This window comes from Diadema antillarum, unplaced genomic scaffold (assembly GCF_040938485.1).
Source record: "Diadema antillarum isolate AM-2024a unplaced genomic scaffold, OU_Dant_1.0 seq00002230_RagTag, whole genome shotgun sequence".
NCBI classification, from domain to species: domain Eukaryota; kingdom Metazoa; phylum Echinodermata; class Echinoidea; order Diadematoida; family Diadematidae; genus Diadema; species Diadema antillarum.
In genome coordinates this window covers 418823-437313 of record NW_027272862.1, presented here as the reverse complement: position 1 = coordinate 437313, position 18491 = coordinate 418823, and the positions used below count along the sequence as shown (strand labels likewise).

At 36.4% G+C, this 18491-nt stretch overlaps 1 pseudogene; it reads right to left on the bottom strand.

Annotated features, from left to right (window-relative positions):
- Positions 1-10223: 10223 nt before the first annotated feature.
- The window catches only part of LOC139714325 (uncharacterized), a 43045-nt pseudogene continuing 34777 nt past the window's right edge, over positions 10224-18491 (bottom strand).

Sequence of the window (18491 nt, the reverse complement as noted above, 5' to 3'; positions counted from 1 at the left end):
AAAAAGGGTACTTTTTTTTTTAAAGATAGCGTTTCAAAAGGGGGGCATGGGCCAGAAATGCCCCCATGTAAATCCACCAGTGTTAAGAATTGGGATTGTCTAGGGAAGTTGGAATTTGGGGCGTCACATGCTAGATGAAACGGATTGTATACAAAATGGGTGAAGACCAAGTGGCAATAAAGCATTTCAATGTTTAGTGAGAAGGGCTTGTGATGAAAATTAGTAATGATATGTTGGAAAAAAAAACAACTTACAAGTTCTGGGTAGGATTTTCTTTCCTCCAGCTTCTTTGTCTTATTATTGGCACAAATGTTCTTAGTCCGAGAAAGGACTAAATCCTCTTCAGAAGCCGTCATCACATCGAGAATAACATGGGAAATATTTAATAATTCTCATTCAAATGCTCTAATTGTTGAGAAATTTAATTTCAAAATATTCTTAAAAAATGTTTCCCACCCGGGTATCACTTTTCATTTCCAAATGTTATTTTTCAAATTTACGGTGTTTAGCGCCCTCTACGCTTCCTCTTTTCAAAATATTTCAAAAGAAGTTATTTAAAAGTTGTTGATTATCCCTCTACCTAAACACTATACATGCATATTTTATTTAAAATGGTTTAGAGCAATGAGTGGTTAGAGAACACCCTCTTATGTTTTAATAGCTCCCTTTTCAATGATAACATGGTTTTTACTAGGTTATTACGAACTCTGTGTTTGTCTCTAGTTGACTTCCACGATTTTTGAACTTTAATTATGCAATATTGACTTATGCGAGGTTGACTGTATAAGCTAATTTCTTTCAATGATCAAAAGACAAAAGTTCTCTAGCTCAGCGCAGTTTGTACCTCTGGGTTCTGCTCAGTCTGCTGGTTACTGGATGATTGCCTTGTCATGTCATGTTTGTGCGGTTATCATAGAAATATAGTGTTAAAATGAGGTTTGGAGAAAAACTTCATTTCGGAACCACTACTGAACTATCCCTTTAAGTCACAATAAAGTGATAATATGAAACATACACATGAGGTTGTGTTTACAGTTCTAATAAAATTTCTTCTTATAATGCTGGTGCCGGCAACGATCCATAAATTGCTTGCGGGTGACGTTTCCCACAAATTTCATTGATTTGAAGACCAAAAGCATCTGTTAAGATAAAAACACAATAATTGGGTTACAAAGGTATTTAATTATGTGCTGCCTCTTCTGTCCCTGTTTTATATGGCACAAGTGCCATTTTTGTAAAATTTTCAAAGTCTAGGGGTGCAGAATTACCCAACAATAATTGTTGATTAATACCGCATTGGTGAGGAATGTGGAATATCAGCAAGTTGGTCTAATGACTATTACAACGTAGCACAACTGGACTGAGTGGATAAGTATAGGTTAGGGTATAGGTTTGATGTTAACCCTATTGGGCATAGATTAGCATAATTTATTCATGTGGAAAATCTTAGGGGAAAACTAGTAATACAAACTTTAAGATTACATTCCATTCTATCAGTGTGCAAATTTTTGCAGCTATTGCGTGATCCACTGCCAAGATCAGATTGACCCCCCCCCCCCCCAGTAAAAACGGGGTCAAATAGCCCAGTTGGAATAGGGTTAACGCTAATAATTAGTGTCGGGATCGATATATAGTGAGAATCAGGGGCGGATCCAGGATTTTGGAAATGAGGGGGCACAATTTTCAACTTGCCTGACACACTTTTTTCTACTGAGCGCCAGCTATTTCACCATCAAGTAAGTCTCGTACAAGCAGTTAGGTATTTGCAGTTTAAACTTCAAGACCTTTTTTCTTTTCTTTTTTTTTTTGCAAAAGAGGGGGCACAATAACAAAAATCGTACAAAAAGGGTACTTTTTTTTTTAGATAGCATTTCAAAAGGGGGGCACGGGCCAGAAATGCCCCCATCTAAATCCACCAGTGTTAAGAATTGGGATTGTCTAGGGAAGTTGGAATTTGGGGCGTCACATGCTAGATGAAACGGATTGTATACAAAATGGGTAAAGACCAAGTGGCAATAAAGCGTTTCAATGTTTAGTGAGAAGGGCTTGTGATGAAAATTAGTAATGATATGTTGGAAAAAAAAACAACTTACAAGTTCTGGGTAGGATTTTCTTTCCTCCAGCTTCTTTGTCTTATTATTGGCACAAATGTTCTTAGTCCGAGAAAGGACTAAATCCTCTTCAGAAGCCGTCATCACATCGAGAATAACATGGGAAATATTTAATAATTCTCATTCAAATGCTCTAATTGTTGAGAAATTTAATTTCAAAATATACTTAAAAAATGTTTCCCACCCGGGTATCACTTTTCATTTCCAAATGTTATTTTTCAAATTTACGGTGTTTAGCGCCCTCTACGCTTCCTCTTTTCAAAATATTTCAAAAGAAGTTATTTAAAAGTTGTTGATTATCCCTCTACCTAAACACTATACATGCATATTTTATTTAAAATGGTTTAGAGCAATGAGTGGTTAGAGAACGCCCTCTTATGTTTTAATAGCTCCCTTTTCAATGATAACATGGTTTTTACTAGGTTATTACGAACTCTGCGTTTGTCTCTAGTTGACTCACACGATTTTTGAACTTTAATTATGCAATATTGACTTATGCGAGGTTGACTGTATAAGCAAATTTCTTTCAATGATCAAAAGACAAAAGTTCTCTAGCTCAGCGCAGTTTGTACCTCTGGGTTCTGCTCAGTCTGCTGGTTACTGGATGATTGCCTTGTCATGTCATGTTTGTGCAGTTATCATAGAAATATAGTGTTAAAATGAGGTTTAGAGAAAAACTTCATTTCAGAACTACTACTGAACTATCCCTTTAAGTCACAATAAAGTGATAATATGAAACATACACATGAGGTTGTGTTTACAGTTCTAATAACATTTCTTCTTATAATGCTGGTGCCGGCAGCGATCCATAAATTGCTTGCGGGTGACGTTTCCCACAAATTTCATTGATTTGAAGACCAAAAGCATCTGTTCAGATAAAAACACAATAATTGGGTTACAAAGGTATTTAATTATGTGCTGCCTCTTCTGTCCCTGCTTTATATGGCACAAGTGCCATTTTTGTAAAATTTTCAAAGTCTAGGGGTGCAGAATTACCCAACAATAATTGTTGATTAATACCACATTGGTGAGGAATGTGGAATATCAGCAAGTTGGTCTAATGACTATTACAACGTTGCACAACTGGACTGAGTGGATAAGTATAGGTTAGGGTATAGGTTTGGTGTTAACCCTATTAGGCATAAATTAGCATAATTTATTCATGTGGAAAATCTTAGGGGAAAACTAGTAATTCAAACTTTAAGATTACATTCCATTCTATCAGCGTGCAAATTTTTGCAGCGATTGCGTGATCCACTGCCAAGATCAGATTGACCTCCCCCCCCCCCCTCCCAGTAAAAACGGGGTCAAATAGCCCAGTTGGAATAGGGTTAACGCTAATAATTAGTGTCGGGATCGATATTTAGTGAGAATCAGGGGCGGATCCAGGATTTTGGAAAAGAGGGGGCACAATTTTCAGCTTGCCTGACACACTTTTTTCTACTGAGCGCCAGCTATTTCACCAACAAGTAAGTCTCGTACAAGCAGTAGGTATTTGCAGTTTAAACTTCAAGACCTTTTTTCTTTTCTTTTTTTTTTGCAAAAGAGGGGGCACAATGACAAAAATCGTACAAAAAGGGTACATTTTTTTTAGATAGCGTTTCAAAAGGGGGGCACGGGCCAGAAATGCGCGCCCCCATCTAAATCCACCAGTGTTAAGAATTGGGATTGTCTAGGGAAGTTGGAATTTGGGGCATCACATGCTAGATGAAATTGATGGTATACAAAATGGGTAAAGACCAAGTGGCAATAAAGCATTTCAATGTTTAGTGAGAAGGGCTTGTGATGAAAATTAGTAATGATATGTTGGAAAAAAAAAACTTACAAGTTCTGGGTAGAATTTTCTTTCCTCCAGCTTCTTTGTCTTATTATTGGCACAGATGTTCTTAGTCCGAGAAAGGACTAAATCCTCTTCAGAAGCCTTTATCACATCGAGAATAACATGGGAAATATTTAATAATTCTCATTCAAATGCTCTAATTGTTGAGAAATTTAATTTCAAAATATACTTTAAAAATGTTTCCCACCCAGGTATCACTTTTCATTTCCAAATGTTATTTTTCAAATTTACGGTGTTTAGCGCCCTCTACGCTTCCTCTTTTCAAAATATTTCAAAAGAAGTTATTTAAAAGTTGTTGATTATCCCTCTACCTAAACACTATACATGCATATTTTATTTAAAATGGTTTAGAGCAATGAGTGGTTAGAGAACGCCCTCTTATGTTTTAATAGCTCCGTTTTCAATGATAACATGGTTTTTACTAGGTTATTACGAACTCTGTGTTTGTCTCTTGTTGACTCGCACGATTTTTGAACTTTAATTATGCAGTATTGACTTATGCGAGGTTGACTGTATAAGCTAATTTCTTTCAATGATCAAAAGACAAAAGTTCTCTAGCTCAGCGCAGTTTGTACCTCTGGGTTCTGCTCAGTCTGCTGGTTACTGGATGATTGCCTTATGTCATGTTTGTGCGGTTATCATAGAAATATAGTGTTAAAATGAGGTTTGGAGAAAAACTTCATTTCAGAACCACTACTGAACTATCCCTTTAAGTCACAATAAAGTGATAATATGAAACATACACATGAGGTTGTGTTTACAGTTCTAATAAAATTTCTTCTTATAATGCTGGTGCCGGCAGCGATCCATAAATTGCTTGCGGGTGACGTTTCCCACAAATTTCATTGAATTGAAGACCAAAAGCATCTGTTAAGATAAAAACACAATAATTGGGTTACAAAGGTATTTAATTATGTGCTGCCTCTTCTGTCCCTGTTTTATATGGCACAAGTGCCATTTTTGTAAAATTTTCTAGGGGTACAGAATTACCCAACAATAATTGTTGATTAATACCACATTGGTGAGGAATGTGGAATATCAGCAATTTGGTCTAATGACTATAACAATAGCACAACTGGACTGAGTGGATAAGTATAGGTTAGGGTATAGGTTTGGTATTAACCCTATTAGGCATAAATTAGCATAATTTATTCATGTGGAAAATCTTAGGGGAAAATTAGCAATACAAACTTCAAGATTACATTCCATTCTATCAGCGTGCAAATTTTTGCAGCGATTGCGTGATCCACTGCCAAGATCAGATTGACCCCCTCCCCCAGTAAAAACGGGGTCAAATAGCCCAGTTGGAATAGGGTTAACGCTAATAATTAGTGTCGGGATGGATATATAGTGAGAATCAGGTGCGGATCCAGGATTTTGGAAAAGAGGGGGCACAATTTTCAGCTTGCCTGACACTTTTCTACTGAGCGCCAGCTATGTCAACAACAAGTAAGTCTCGTACAAGCAGTAGGTATTTGCAGTTTAAACTTCAAGACCTTTTTTCTTTTCTTTTTTGCAAAAGAGGGGGCACAATGACAAAAATCGTACAAAAAGGGTACATTTTTTTTTTAGATAGCGCTTCAAAAGGGGGGCACGGGCCAGAAATGCCCCCATGTAAATCCACCAGTGTTAAGAATTGGGATTGTCTAGGGAAGTTGGAATTTGGGGCATCACATGGTAGATGAAACGGATTGTATACAAAATGGGTAAAGACCAAGTGGCAATAAAGCATTTCAATGTTTAGTGAGAAGGGCTTGTGATTAAAATTAGTAATGATATGTTGGAAAAAAAAAACAACAACTTACAAGTTCTGGTTAGGATTTTTTTCAATTCAATCATAGTTTATTTCCAATCATCGAAAATCAAAAAACATAGTACAAAGTATACATGTGATGAAAAAATATAGTTCAAACGTTTGCAAAAGGTTCATGTAGTATATATACGAGTCAAATTATAGAACAACATATATATACAATATTTAGGAAAAACACTGTATAAATACTTCGTGGGCGAGCGGAAAATACATTCGATTATGGAAAGTAGTGATCCACTAAAAAGCAAAGCTTGTTGGACGTGGATCGCTCGATAAATAATGAGTAAATGATATACTATTCTATAACAATATACATGTAATTATTTTGAGGTACACCGGTTGGGAAAAAGATATAGAATACCAATGCTAGTGCCCGGACACTGCTCACTGAACCACTGAACCACATGTACCGGGAAAATATGACAAGGACAACACGTTCGTACACACATTTGATTTTCTTTCCTCCAGCTTCTTTGTCTTATTATTGGCACAGATGTTCTTAGTCCGAGAAAGGACTAAATCCTCTTCAGAAGCTGTCATCACCTTGAAAATAAAAGAGGTTTCTAATAAAATATGTGTTCTTAATTATCCACACCCATTTACCACATGCCATAAATAAATTCTGTCAGTTAATTTCCAGAATAGCATGAAAATAACACATTAATTTCATGGCACATTTCAGATCAGATTTTCTTAGAGATGCAAAGCTTGAGCATGATGTTATTTTTAATCCCTTGCACTAAGATTATCCTCTAAAAGTTTATTGACCCATGCCCTCCTGGACAAAAATGAGGTGACAACAAGAAATTCCGAAGTGCTTGGTTACCTGCTCCTCTGTAGGCTTTCTGTCCCCATTTTCCTATAAATGATAGAAAGTTGTAAATGATAAATTTTAGTATATAAAAAATATGCTTCACAGTGTAGTTAAACTAAAGGCAGCAGACCATAATTCTCCCCCCATAGCCCGGTTATTCTGAAATGCTTGCCAGAAGTTGAAGTTCATCAACCCTTCTGTTTAAGCCTGGAAAACTCACAAAATCAATTTGTGTGAAGATCCTCACTGAATGGACTAAATAATAAAATGCTCTTATTTTAATTACACATCAATTTAAACATTGCTGCTGAGCAATCATCATACTGAAATAGTAGTATATTTGTAAATTGTTCAAATAATCATCATACTGAAATAATAGTATATTTGTAAATTGTTCAAACTTTTTGAAAGAATATGCCAAAAATTGTATTTAGAACATTAACCATCAATCTTAGATCATGATCAATTCTCTGTAACATGACATCACTGGGTTACCTTCATAACAACCACAGCTACAGTAGTTAAAATTATAACGTGATATAGCAAAAATATGCAGTTATTTAACCCTTGACTTCCAAGCCATGTCTACATTGGACTTCAGATACCTAAACCTATTAAATCAGGAATATCTATACCAATCTAAATCCCAGTTGAGCTTTTCTTCCTGTACATAAGAAGGAAAATGTAACTTCTACCTTCTATTGGCATAAAACTTTTACCAAACTTAAACAGAGGTTGAATAGTTATAAAATGAGTAAACTGTTTAAAGCCTCAATTTGACTACTCATTACATGTATATTTGATATTTGTATGTCCTTTATCTCCTTCACTTTCTCTTCCTTCCGCGCCTAGAGCACTCTGCAGAGTGGATTTGGCACTATATAAATCATGCTCTACATGATTATTTTAACTATGGCCTACATTATTGCAGTTACAGCTTTTTAAGCTAGCCTGGATCATTGACCCTGAAACTCTTATTAACCCCTAACATGCCAAGTTCAGGGAAAGGTTCACACGGTGGCATGCCAGGTGCACATTTTCGTCCAATCATCACACAGTCACTGTTATGCCAACTGAACTGTGTGGACTGCATTGTATGCATGATTGTTTCTATTGTTTAGTGTGCACCCAAATGTCAACATTGCTTTTCTTTGGCTTCTTTTGTTATGACTGACTAGAAATTCAAGTGTGTAATATCTTGCCTCCAAATAAATCTGGCACCCATGGCAAAGAGCATGGTAAGGGTTCTAAAGAAAGAGGATACTCTGCTGAATCTTACGAATCGGGCTAATTACTGGAATTACAGCCTTTGAATTATTATATTATGTTAAGCGGAAACCCAGACTCTTATCTTTCGCATCTGCTCCGCTGGGGCATGACAAGAAGTTTTTTTTTTGTATTTATAAATAAAGGGAACTTGATTATTAAAAGTGGACTTCAATTTGTAAATTGTCTCTTCGGTTTTTTTTTTTTCAATACACAAATAATGCAAACCTACACCTAGATGAATCAAACAACAAAGGGAAGATAGCATTGTGTTCAAAATTGTGTAGATAATTTTCAGAAGTATTTTTATTTCATTTAAGTTGCTTTTGTCTCCCAATTTCACAGATTGAGTCCATTCCAGTTACAATGTGTTAGAGATGGGAGTAATTGATGCATTAGAAAACATTTATGTCAAAACATTCTAATTTAATTTTTTAGTAAAACTTGGGAAGCTTGTACTTTGAAAATAGATGTAGAGTTAAATGTGATTTACTGATTGACACACATTAAAGGTTGTGATTATTTAACAGAGCATTTATTCAGACCTCACACAGGGTACACAAACTTATGTATTAACATGTTAGAGGTTGATCTGTTAAATAAGCAAAGAACACTAAATAGTTTATTACTTAATGTTATTCTGGTAAAACAAGTCTTAAAACAAACCTTAATCTAGTTTCAATAATTATAAGTATCAACTGAATGTGTAAATATGTTTCCTATTTAAACACCCATTATAAACTGTAATATTTGATTTTGTTACAATGTAAACTAAGACAACAAAATTATGCATCAACAGGAAGGCATTAGTAAATGTATGTTATGTGCCAAATTAGTAAATCTACACCAGTTCAGAGTGACAAGTAACAGTTAGAAGTACAAATTAGTGTTTGTTCAAGTAACAGTAAAAACCTGAAATGTTGAAGATGAGCTGATACTTGGGACTACTCTCCAGCGGGTAACTTCTATGGCACATTCAGAATAACCCTGTATAACGATACTTTCGGCTGCATAAAATTGGCAACATTTTAACTATTTCTACAATTTACTCAAATCTAGAGCTATATAAATTGTTAAGTTTCTGACCAATAAAAACAAAGCTTCAAGAGTAACAAGGAAACAATAGACACTGTAAAAAAAGAAAAAAAAAAGAATACACCAATAACTGTTCATTATATTTCCCATAATTTAACTGATGAATTAAATATTAGTGAAAAAAGAAAGTAAATTTGATATCAAGTTGTAAGACTGGAACTGCAAATGTTGGAGAATCTGTTTTGTCAATCAAAAACACTAAAGATGTACTTGTGTTATAGGAAGGGTCCACATTATTACATTTCTCTTCAAAATAGAAGAGTCAACACATCATTGCTAATCAGCAGTTCAAAACATTAGTGTATTTTCCTAATACACTTTTAAATCATAGGCACAACAAGGGCTAAGATAAATTTACATTTAATGCAAGCTCCTTATGGTCCAACTAGAAAAAACTCCTTGCTTAGAACTGTTGAATCCTACTGGATCTAGATTTACATACATATGTGGGCCCAATGGGGAGACCCTCTAAGTGCCATAAACAGCTTTCATTCCTCACCTATGTATCTACACTACATAACTTATAACAATGCAACATGCCCCTCCCCGAATGTTTTACCCTCTCCAACACAGGGGCCCCGAGTGGGTCATCTCAGCTACTGTCATGAACAACCAGATACTCTTCACTTATAAAGGAATATCTACAATATATATTTTGACTGTTCCACTTCTTGATCGGAGAAGATGACGTTCACAACTTCAAGAGATTTGCCCCTTTGTTACCTTCCCCCTGGGCAACCATGGGGGCCACATGCACCATTCAATGAAATTCCTGCCACCTACTCATAATCAAGATTCATACCAAGTCTGGATAACATTCAATCATGTATTTTAAGGAAGACAAAATCTACCTGTTCCCCTTGAAGTATCCCACCCCCCAATTACCCCCTCCCCCTCCACATGGGCTCAAGGGGCCACCACAGGGTCTGTCATGCAAAGGTTTTATTCCTCACCTATAAAGGTATAGATGTACATACAATTTAAGCTGACCAGTCTCCTTCTGGATCTATAGAAGATTTTTGACATGACAAGAGTTCTGCCCCCCCCCCCCCCCCCAACCAGATTGGGTTTTTGTTGGTGACCCCGGGGGGTTTGAATCAACCAGCCTTGAGAACTCGGTCGCCGATCGCGCAATTGCCACAAAAATTTGCACGTATGTTAATACCTGTGGTGTGCTCTACCAAACTGTTCAAAAAATCAAACATTTTCATTCTTTTGATTCTATATTGATTAATTATACTAATTTATGCATGAAATCACAAATTTTGCTCTAAATCAGAAAACTTAAGCTCCTAGAATCCTAAATTTTGGTTTAAATATTCTCTGCAGCAAGTCCTCATACTTCCCCTGGGACAGCTTTGGGGCACGTTGATACAGCCGTCCGGGCAATGGGACATGCACCCTGTGGCGACGACCCTGACCAAGTGTTAGGGTAAAAAGCTGCTCCTGACAGTGAGAACTTTTGAAGAACACATTGTCTGGGCAGTCCTTCATCACTTTCACCTGTTTGAACTTTGTCCAGTCAACAGGTTCACCCTCATCTGAGGATCTGACCCTAAGGATCCCAAGTGCTTGTGAGTATGCCTTCCAATCTAGGACATCACAAGTCTTGACACACTTCACGGTATATGGCCCTACATCTGACACGTTTCTGGCCTCCTTCATCAAACTGGCCAGGTGAGATGGGTGCACAATTTCAGGGGCCCGAGCAACCTTTTGCTCAATGACCAAGTGCATTGAGTCGCACTCGCTCCGCCCATGGTTTGTCTCGAAGTAGTGAAATGTGAATGTCTGAACATGCAATGGCTCCTTCAGGAAGGCTCTTGCCATGGCTGGGAGGACAGAGTTTTTGTTCTGTCCACCACAGCCATCACTCTACAGATGTACAGATTCGACCCCTTTTGCATCGACCTCTCACAGAAAGTCAAGCAAGTAGGTAGCTATCTCACATGACCCACGCTTTGTGATAGTTTCATTGGACAGATAACATAGTCCCTCTTTGGTTCCAAGATCGTACACTGTGAAGTTATAGCATGCGAGCCTTCTCTTGTGAAATATCTCGGCACGATTGCTTTTGGGCAAGTATAAAATTTGCTGCAGGTAGAAAGCTGGGCATGCATGTGACTCATTCACTTTCTGGGCATTTTCCTTGCTTTGCCCTTTGAGTTCTCGCACCTTTTCAATTTCTGCATGGTGGGTAGTGAACATGTCATGGATAGCTTGCTTTGCTTCACCTTGTAGGGTCTCATGATTGGCGCAGAGCCCGCACATATCCTTCTTGGGTCTATGGATACGGTAGTTCAGATCTTTGAACACTCTTTTGTAAGTTGAGAGGGAAGCAATTTTTCCCATTCTCTTTCACAAACATCATGTACATTTGATTCTTTGTCAAGTGCGGCGCCACATAGATGCACATGGAGAGGAGCGGCAGTAGTGTGAAGGGACACGGGGGAATCTCTTTAGGCGGTTCTTGATTTTTTCCCTTTGTTGAGGATCAACATTGTGTGCCCCTCCTCTCTTCTCCCCCTCTACTAGCCCACAGTCATTTGCCATTTTACTAAGGACTGTTCTCACTTGTCGGTCAGGGAGTTCAAGAGTTGTCAAAAATAATTTCCGACATACCCTCTTTGTAAGTCCATCAGCAGAAGGCAACATGTAGGTTACAGACTGTTTCTTACGCCCAGCCCCTTGGATGGGCTTACAAGACATGTGACATGCAAGCCACTCTCTTTGGCGAGTCAAGTTACCTAGGCTGACAGTTCATGTTAGGTAGATCTGAGTATCACTTATGATTGTGAGAATGAAGGTGTAGATCTAACGTCAATTCCTGATAATCCGCCACTTGCGAGTTATTCCTACTCTCATTCAAATGCTCTAATTGTTGAGAAATTTAACTTCAAAATATACTTAAAAAATGTTTCCCACCCGGGTATCACTTTTCATTTCCAAATGTTATTTTTCAAATTTACGGTGTTTAGCGCCCTCTACGCTTCCTCTTTTCGAAATATTTCAAAAGAAGTTATTTAAAATTTGTTGATTATCCCTCTATCTAAACACTATACATGCATATTTTATTTAAAATGGTTTAGAGCAATGAGTGGTTAGAGAACTCCCTCTTATGTTTTGATAGCTCCGTTTTCAATGATAACATGGTTTTTACTAGGTTATTACGAACTCTGTGTTTGTCTCTTGTTGACTCGCACGATTTTTGAACTTTAATTATGCAATATTGACTTATGCGAGGTTGACTGTATAAGCTAATTTCTTTCAATGATCAAAAGACAAAAGTTCTCTAGCTCAGCGCAGTTTGTACCTCTGGGTTCTGCTCAGTCTGCTGGTTACTGGATGATTGCCTTGTCATGTCATGTTTGTGCGGTTATCATAGAAATATAGTGTTAAAATGAGGTTTGGAGAAAAACTTCATTTCGGAACCACTACTGAATATCCCTTTAAGTCACAATAAAGTGATAATATGAAACATACACATGAGGTTGTGTTTACAGTTCTAATAAAATTTCTTCTTATAATGCTGGTGCCTGCAGCGATCCATAAATTGCTTGCGGGTGACGTTTCCCACAAATTTCATTGATTTGAAGACCAAAAGCATCTGTTAAGATAAAAACACAATAATTGAGTTACAAAGGTATTTAATTATGTGCTGCCTCTTCTGTCCCTGTTTTATATGGCACAAGTGCCATTTTTGTAAAATTTTCAAAGTCTAGGGGTACAGAATTACCCAACAATAATTGTTGATTAATACCTTATTGGTGAGGAATGTGGAATATCAGCAAGTTGGTCTAATGACTATTACAATAGCACAACTGAACTGAGTGGATAAGTATAGGTTAGGGTATAGGTTTGGTGTTAACCCTATTAGTCATAAATTAGCATAATGTATTCATGTGAAAAATCTTAGCGGAAAACTAGCAATACAAACTTCAAGATTACATTCCATTCTATCAGCGTGCAAATTTTTGCAGCGATTGCGTAATCCACTGCCAAGATCAGATTGAACCCCCCCCCCCCCAGTAAAAACGGGGTCAAATAGTCCAGTTGGAATAGGGTTAACGCTAATAATTAGTGTCGGGATCGATATATAGTGAGAATCAGGGGCAGATCCAGGATTTTGGAAAAGAGGGGGCACAATTTTCAGCTTGCCTGACACACTTTTTTCTACTGATCACCAGCTATTTCAACAGCAAGTAAGTCTCGTACAAGCAGTAGGTATTTGCAGTTTAAACTTCAAGACCTTTTTTCTTTTCTTTTTTTTTTTGCAAAAGAGGGGGCACAATGACAAAAATCGTACAAAAAGGGTACATTTTTTTTAAGATAGCGCTTCAAAAGGGGGGGCACGGGCCAGAAATGCCCCCATCTAAATCCACCAGTGTTAAGAATTGGGATTGTCTAGGGAAGTTGGAATTTGGGGCATCACATGCTAGATGAAACGGATTGTATACAAAATGGGTGAAGACCAAGTGGCAATAAAGCATTTCAATGTTTAGTGAGAAGGGCTTGTGATGAAAATTAGTAATGATATGTTGGAAAAAAAAAAACAACTTACAAGTTCTGGGTAGGATTTTCTTTCCTCCAGCTTCTTTGTCTTATTATTGGCACAGATGTTCTTAGTCCGAGAAAGGACTAAATCCTCTTCAGAAGCCGTCATCACCTTGAAAATAAAAGAGGTTTCTAATAAAATATGTGTTCTTAATTATCCACACCCATTTACCACATGCCATAATAAATTCTGTCAGTTAATTTCCAAAACAGCATGAAAATAACACATTAATTTCATGGCACATTTCATATCAGATTTTCTTAGAGATGCAAAGCTTGAGCATGATGTTATTTTTAACCCCTTGCACTGGGATTATCCTCTAAAAGTTTATTGACCCATGCCCTCCTGGACAAAAATGAGGTGACAACAAGAAATTCCGAAGTGCTTGGTTACCTGCTCCTCTGTAGGCTTTCTGTCCCCATTTTCCTATAAATGATAGAAACTTGTAAATGATAAATTTTAGTACATTAAAAATATGCTTCACGGTGTAGTTAACTAAAGGGAGCAGACCATAATTCTCCCCCCATAGCCCGGTTATTCTGAAATGCTTGCCAGAAGTTGAAGTTCATCAACCCTTCTGTTTAAGCCTGGAAAACTCACAAAATCAATTTGTGTGAGAGTAAGATCCTCACTGAATGGACTAAATAATAAAATGCTCTTATTTCAATTACACATCAAATTAAACATTGCTACTGAGTAATCATCATACTGAAATAATAGTATATTTGTAAATTGTTCAAATAATCATCTTACTTAAATAATAGTATATTTGTAAATTGTTCAAACTTTTTGAAAGAATATGTCAAAGATTCAGAACATTAACCGTCAATCTTACATCATGATCAATTCTCTGTAACATGACATCACTGGGTTACCTTCATAACAACCACAGCTACCAATAATCCTAGTAGTTATAACCTGATATATCAGAAATATGCAGTTATTTAACCCTTGACTTCCAAACTATTTCTACATTGGACTTCAGATACCTAAACCTATTAAATCAGGAATATCTATACCAATCTAAATCCCAGTGGAGCTTTTCTTCCCGTACATAAGAAGGAAAATGTAACTTCTACCTGCTACTGGCATAAAACTTTTACCAAACTTAAACAGAGGTTGAATAGTTATAAAATGAATAAACTCATTAAAAGAAGAGTGCTCTACATGATTATTTTAACTATGTTCATGAGAATTGGCCTACATTATTGCAAATACAGCTTTTCAAGCTAGCCTGGATCATTGACCCTGAAACTCTAATTAACCCCTAACATGCCAAGTTCAGGGAAAGGTTCACCCGGTGGCATGCCAGGTGCACGAAGTATCTTGAGAAGTATCTTGTTATGCCACGAGTGACTAGCATGACAAAATGACAGTGCCTTTGAAAAATTGCTACAGAATTAAGGAGCTTTCACTAAAATTTTAAATTGTCTACACAAATATGTACTTAACATGATATTGTTTGCATCTTACTCTTTTAAAAGTTTGGTGGGTTTTTTTCTCGAATATGAAAGGGATTACAAACCTCTAAGTACTCTCGTTTTAGTTTAGATAATCTTGGCAATGGGTCATCATTTCCACTGTCAGATGATGTCTCCCTATCAAATGAGCTTGACGCTGATGATTGCTCATAGGACTGTAGGAGAAAAGATGTGAATAAAATCAGCAAAATGAACAGGCCTTCAAGACAAGGTCCATATAGTCATAATGAAATAAAGTAGCCTTAGCTTATTGTACAACAGACCCACGTAGAAGTACACATTTGCAAGTGATTACCAATTTGCACAATTTATCTTTATAAAGTGTTTGACTTGCTGCTGAAGTCATTCTCTTAAATAATTGAACAGCAGATATGTAGGTCTAACATATATTATATATTTATCTTGTATTTACTTTCTGTATTCTCTACAGACATCATCTAGAAGCCTTTTCACTTGCAATATCGCAGGAAATTTGGAAACAGAAGTTTTATATCATGACTAGTCATTTGACATTCAAACAATACTTCAAATTCAGATTTTTTTTTTGCAAATGTAGGATACAAATTGCGAAACACTAAATTATTGCCTAATGGTTAAATTTATGATAGAATCAAATTTCTACTACAACCTTCTTTCATTTATACCCTCAGTACACTAAGTCACAAATATATTTCATCGTCATCATCTCATACACATCTCTCTACATATTACCTACAGTACACAATGTCATCAATATAACTGCACATAATCATCATCTCATATACACATCTCTCTACATATTACCTACAGTACACAATGACACCAGTATAACGGTTCACAATCAAACTAACCATCATGAACATTGAAATAAAACTGAAATACTCTTAATTCAGTCATGAATAGAATGGGGATGCTATTATGCCCGCCCCCTTTTCAGTACTTGTCCCTAAATAGCACAATTTGCCCTTTGTAGAGTGTGATGTAATCTAAAACTGAAAGATCATTTGTTTGGGGGAATTATTTTCCTTAATTAGTTATGCTAATTTATGCATACATTCATAGTTTTTGTTTTAAATCACCCTGTGTCCTACAATGCCAATTGTTGTATTTCATAAATTTCTTATATATTTATCTGTTATTTAAAGGTCCTGTTGAGTTTTGATAAATTTTCAAAGTGCCCTGGTAAAATTTTTGAGATGGATTTAGTTGATTTCAATTTCATATGAAAAAGCATCGAAAATAACATGGGAAATATTTAATAATTATCATTCAAATGCTCTAATTGTTGAGAAAAACAAATTTTTTCCCACCCGAGTATAACTTTTCATTTCCAAATTTTATTTTTCGAATTTATGGTGTTTAGCGCCCTCTATGCTTCCTCTTTTCAAAAATATTTCAAAAGAAGTTATTTAAAAGTTGTTGATTATCCCTCTATCCAAACACTATACATGCATATTTTATTTAAAATGGTTTAGAGCAATGAGTGGTTAGAGAACTCCCTCTTATGTTTTAATAGCTCCCTTTTCAATGATAACATGGTTTTTACTAGGTTATTACGAACTCTGTGTTTGTCTCTAGTTGACTCACACGATTTTTGAACTTTAATTATGCAATATTGACTTATGCGAGGTTGACTGTATAAGCTAATTTCTTTCAATGATCAAAAGACAAAAGTTCTCTAGCTCAGCGCAGTTTGTACCTCTGGGTTCTGCTCAGTCTGCTGGTTACTGGATGATTGCCTTGTCATGTCATGTTTGTGCGGTTATCATAGAAATATAGTGTTAAAATGAGGTTTCGAGAAAAACTTCATTTCGGAACCACTACTGAACTATCCCTTTAAGTCACAATAAAGTGATAATATGAAACATACACATGAGGTTGTGTTTACAGTTCTAATAAAATTTCTTCTTATAATGCTGGTGCCGGCAACGATCCATAAATTGCTTGCGGGTGACGTTTCCCACAAATTTCATTGATTTGAAGACCAAAAGCATCTGTTAAGATAAAAACACAATAATTGGGTTACAAAGGTATTTAATTATGTGCTGCCTCTTCTGTCCCTGTTTTATATGGCACAAGTGCCATTTTTGTAAAATTTTCAAAGTCTAGGGGTGCAGAATTACCCAACAATAATTGTTGATTAATACCACATTGGTGAGGAAATGTGGAATATCAGAAAGTTGGTCTAATGACTATTACAACGTAGCACAACTGGACTGAGTGGATAAGTATAGGTTAGGGTATAGGTTTGGTGTTAACCCTATTAGGCATAGATTAGCATAATTTATTCATGTGGAAAATCTTAGGGGAAAACTAGTAATACAAACTTTAAGATTACATTCCATTCTATCAGCGTGCAAATTTTTGCAGCTATTGTGTGATCCACTGCCAAGATCAGATTGACACCCCCCCCCCCCCCAGTAAAAACGGGGTCAAATAGCCCAGTTGGAATAGGGTTAACGCTAATAATTAGTGTCGGGATCGATATATAGTGAGAATCAGGGGCGGATCCAGGATTTTGGAAAAGAGGGGGCACAATTTTCAGCTTGCCTGACACACTTTTTTCTACTGAGCGCCAGCTATTTCACCATCAAGTAAGTCTCGTACAAGCAGTTAGGTATTTGCAGTTTAAACTTCAAGACCTTTTTTCTTTTCTTTTTTTTTGCAAAAGAGGGGGCACAATGACAAAAATCGTACAAAAAGGGTACTTTTTTTTTAAAGATAGCGTTTCAAAAGGGGGGCACGGGCCAGAAATGCCCCCATGTAAATCCACCAGTGTTAAGAATTGGGATTGTCTAGGGAAGTTGGAATTTGGGGCGTCACATGCTAGATGAAACGGATTGTATACAAAATGGGTGAAGACCAAGTGGCAATAAAGCATTTCAATGTTTAGTGAGAAGGGCTTGTGATGAAAATTAGTAATGATATGTTGGAAAAAAAAAACAACTTACAAGTTCTGGGTAGGATTTTCTTTCCTCCAGCTTCTTTGTCTTATTATTGGCACAAATGTTCTTAGTCCGAGAAAGGACTAAATCCTCTTCAGAAGCCGTCATCACATCGAGAATAACATGGGAAATATTTAATAATTCTCATTCAAATGCTCTAATTGTTGAGAAATTTAATTTCAAAATATACTTAAAAAATGTTTCCCACCCGGGTATCACTTTTCATTTCCAAATGTTATTTTTCAAATTTACGGTGTTTAGCGCCCTCTACGCTTCCTCTTTTCAAAATATTTCAAAAGAAGTTATTTAAAAGTTGTTGATTATCCCTCTACCTAAACACTATACATGCATATTTTATTTAAAATGGTTTAGAGCAATGAGTGGTTAGAGAACGCCCTCTTATGTTTTAATAGCTCCCTTTTCAATGATAACATGGTTTTTACTAGGTTATTACGAACTCTGTGTTTGTCTCTAGTTGACTTCCACGATTTTTGAACTTTAATTATGCAATATTGACTTATGCGAGGTTGACTGTATAAGCTAATTTCTTTCAATGATCAAAAGACAAAAGTTCTCTAGCTCAGCGCAGTTT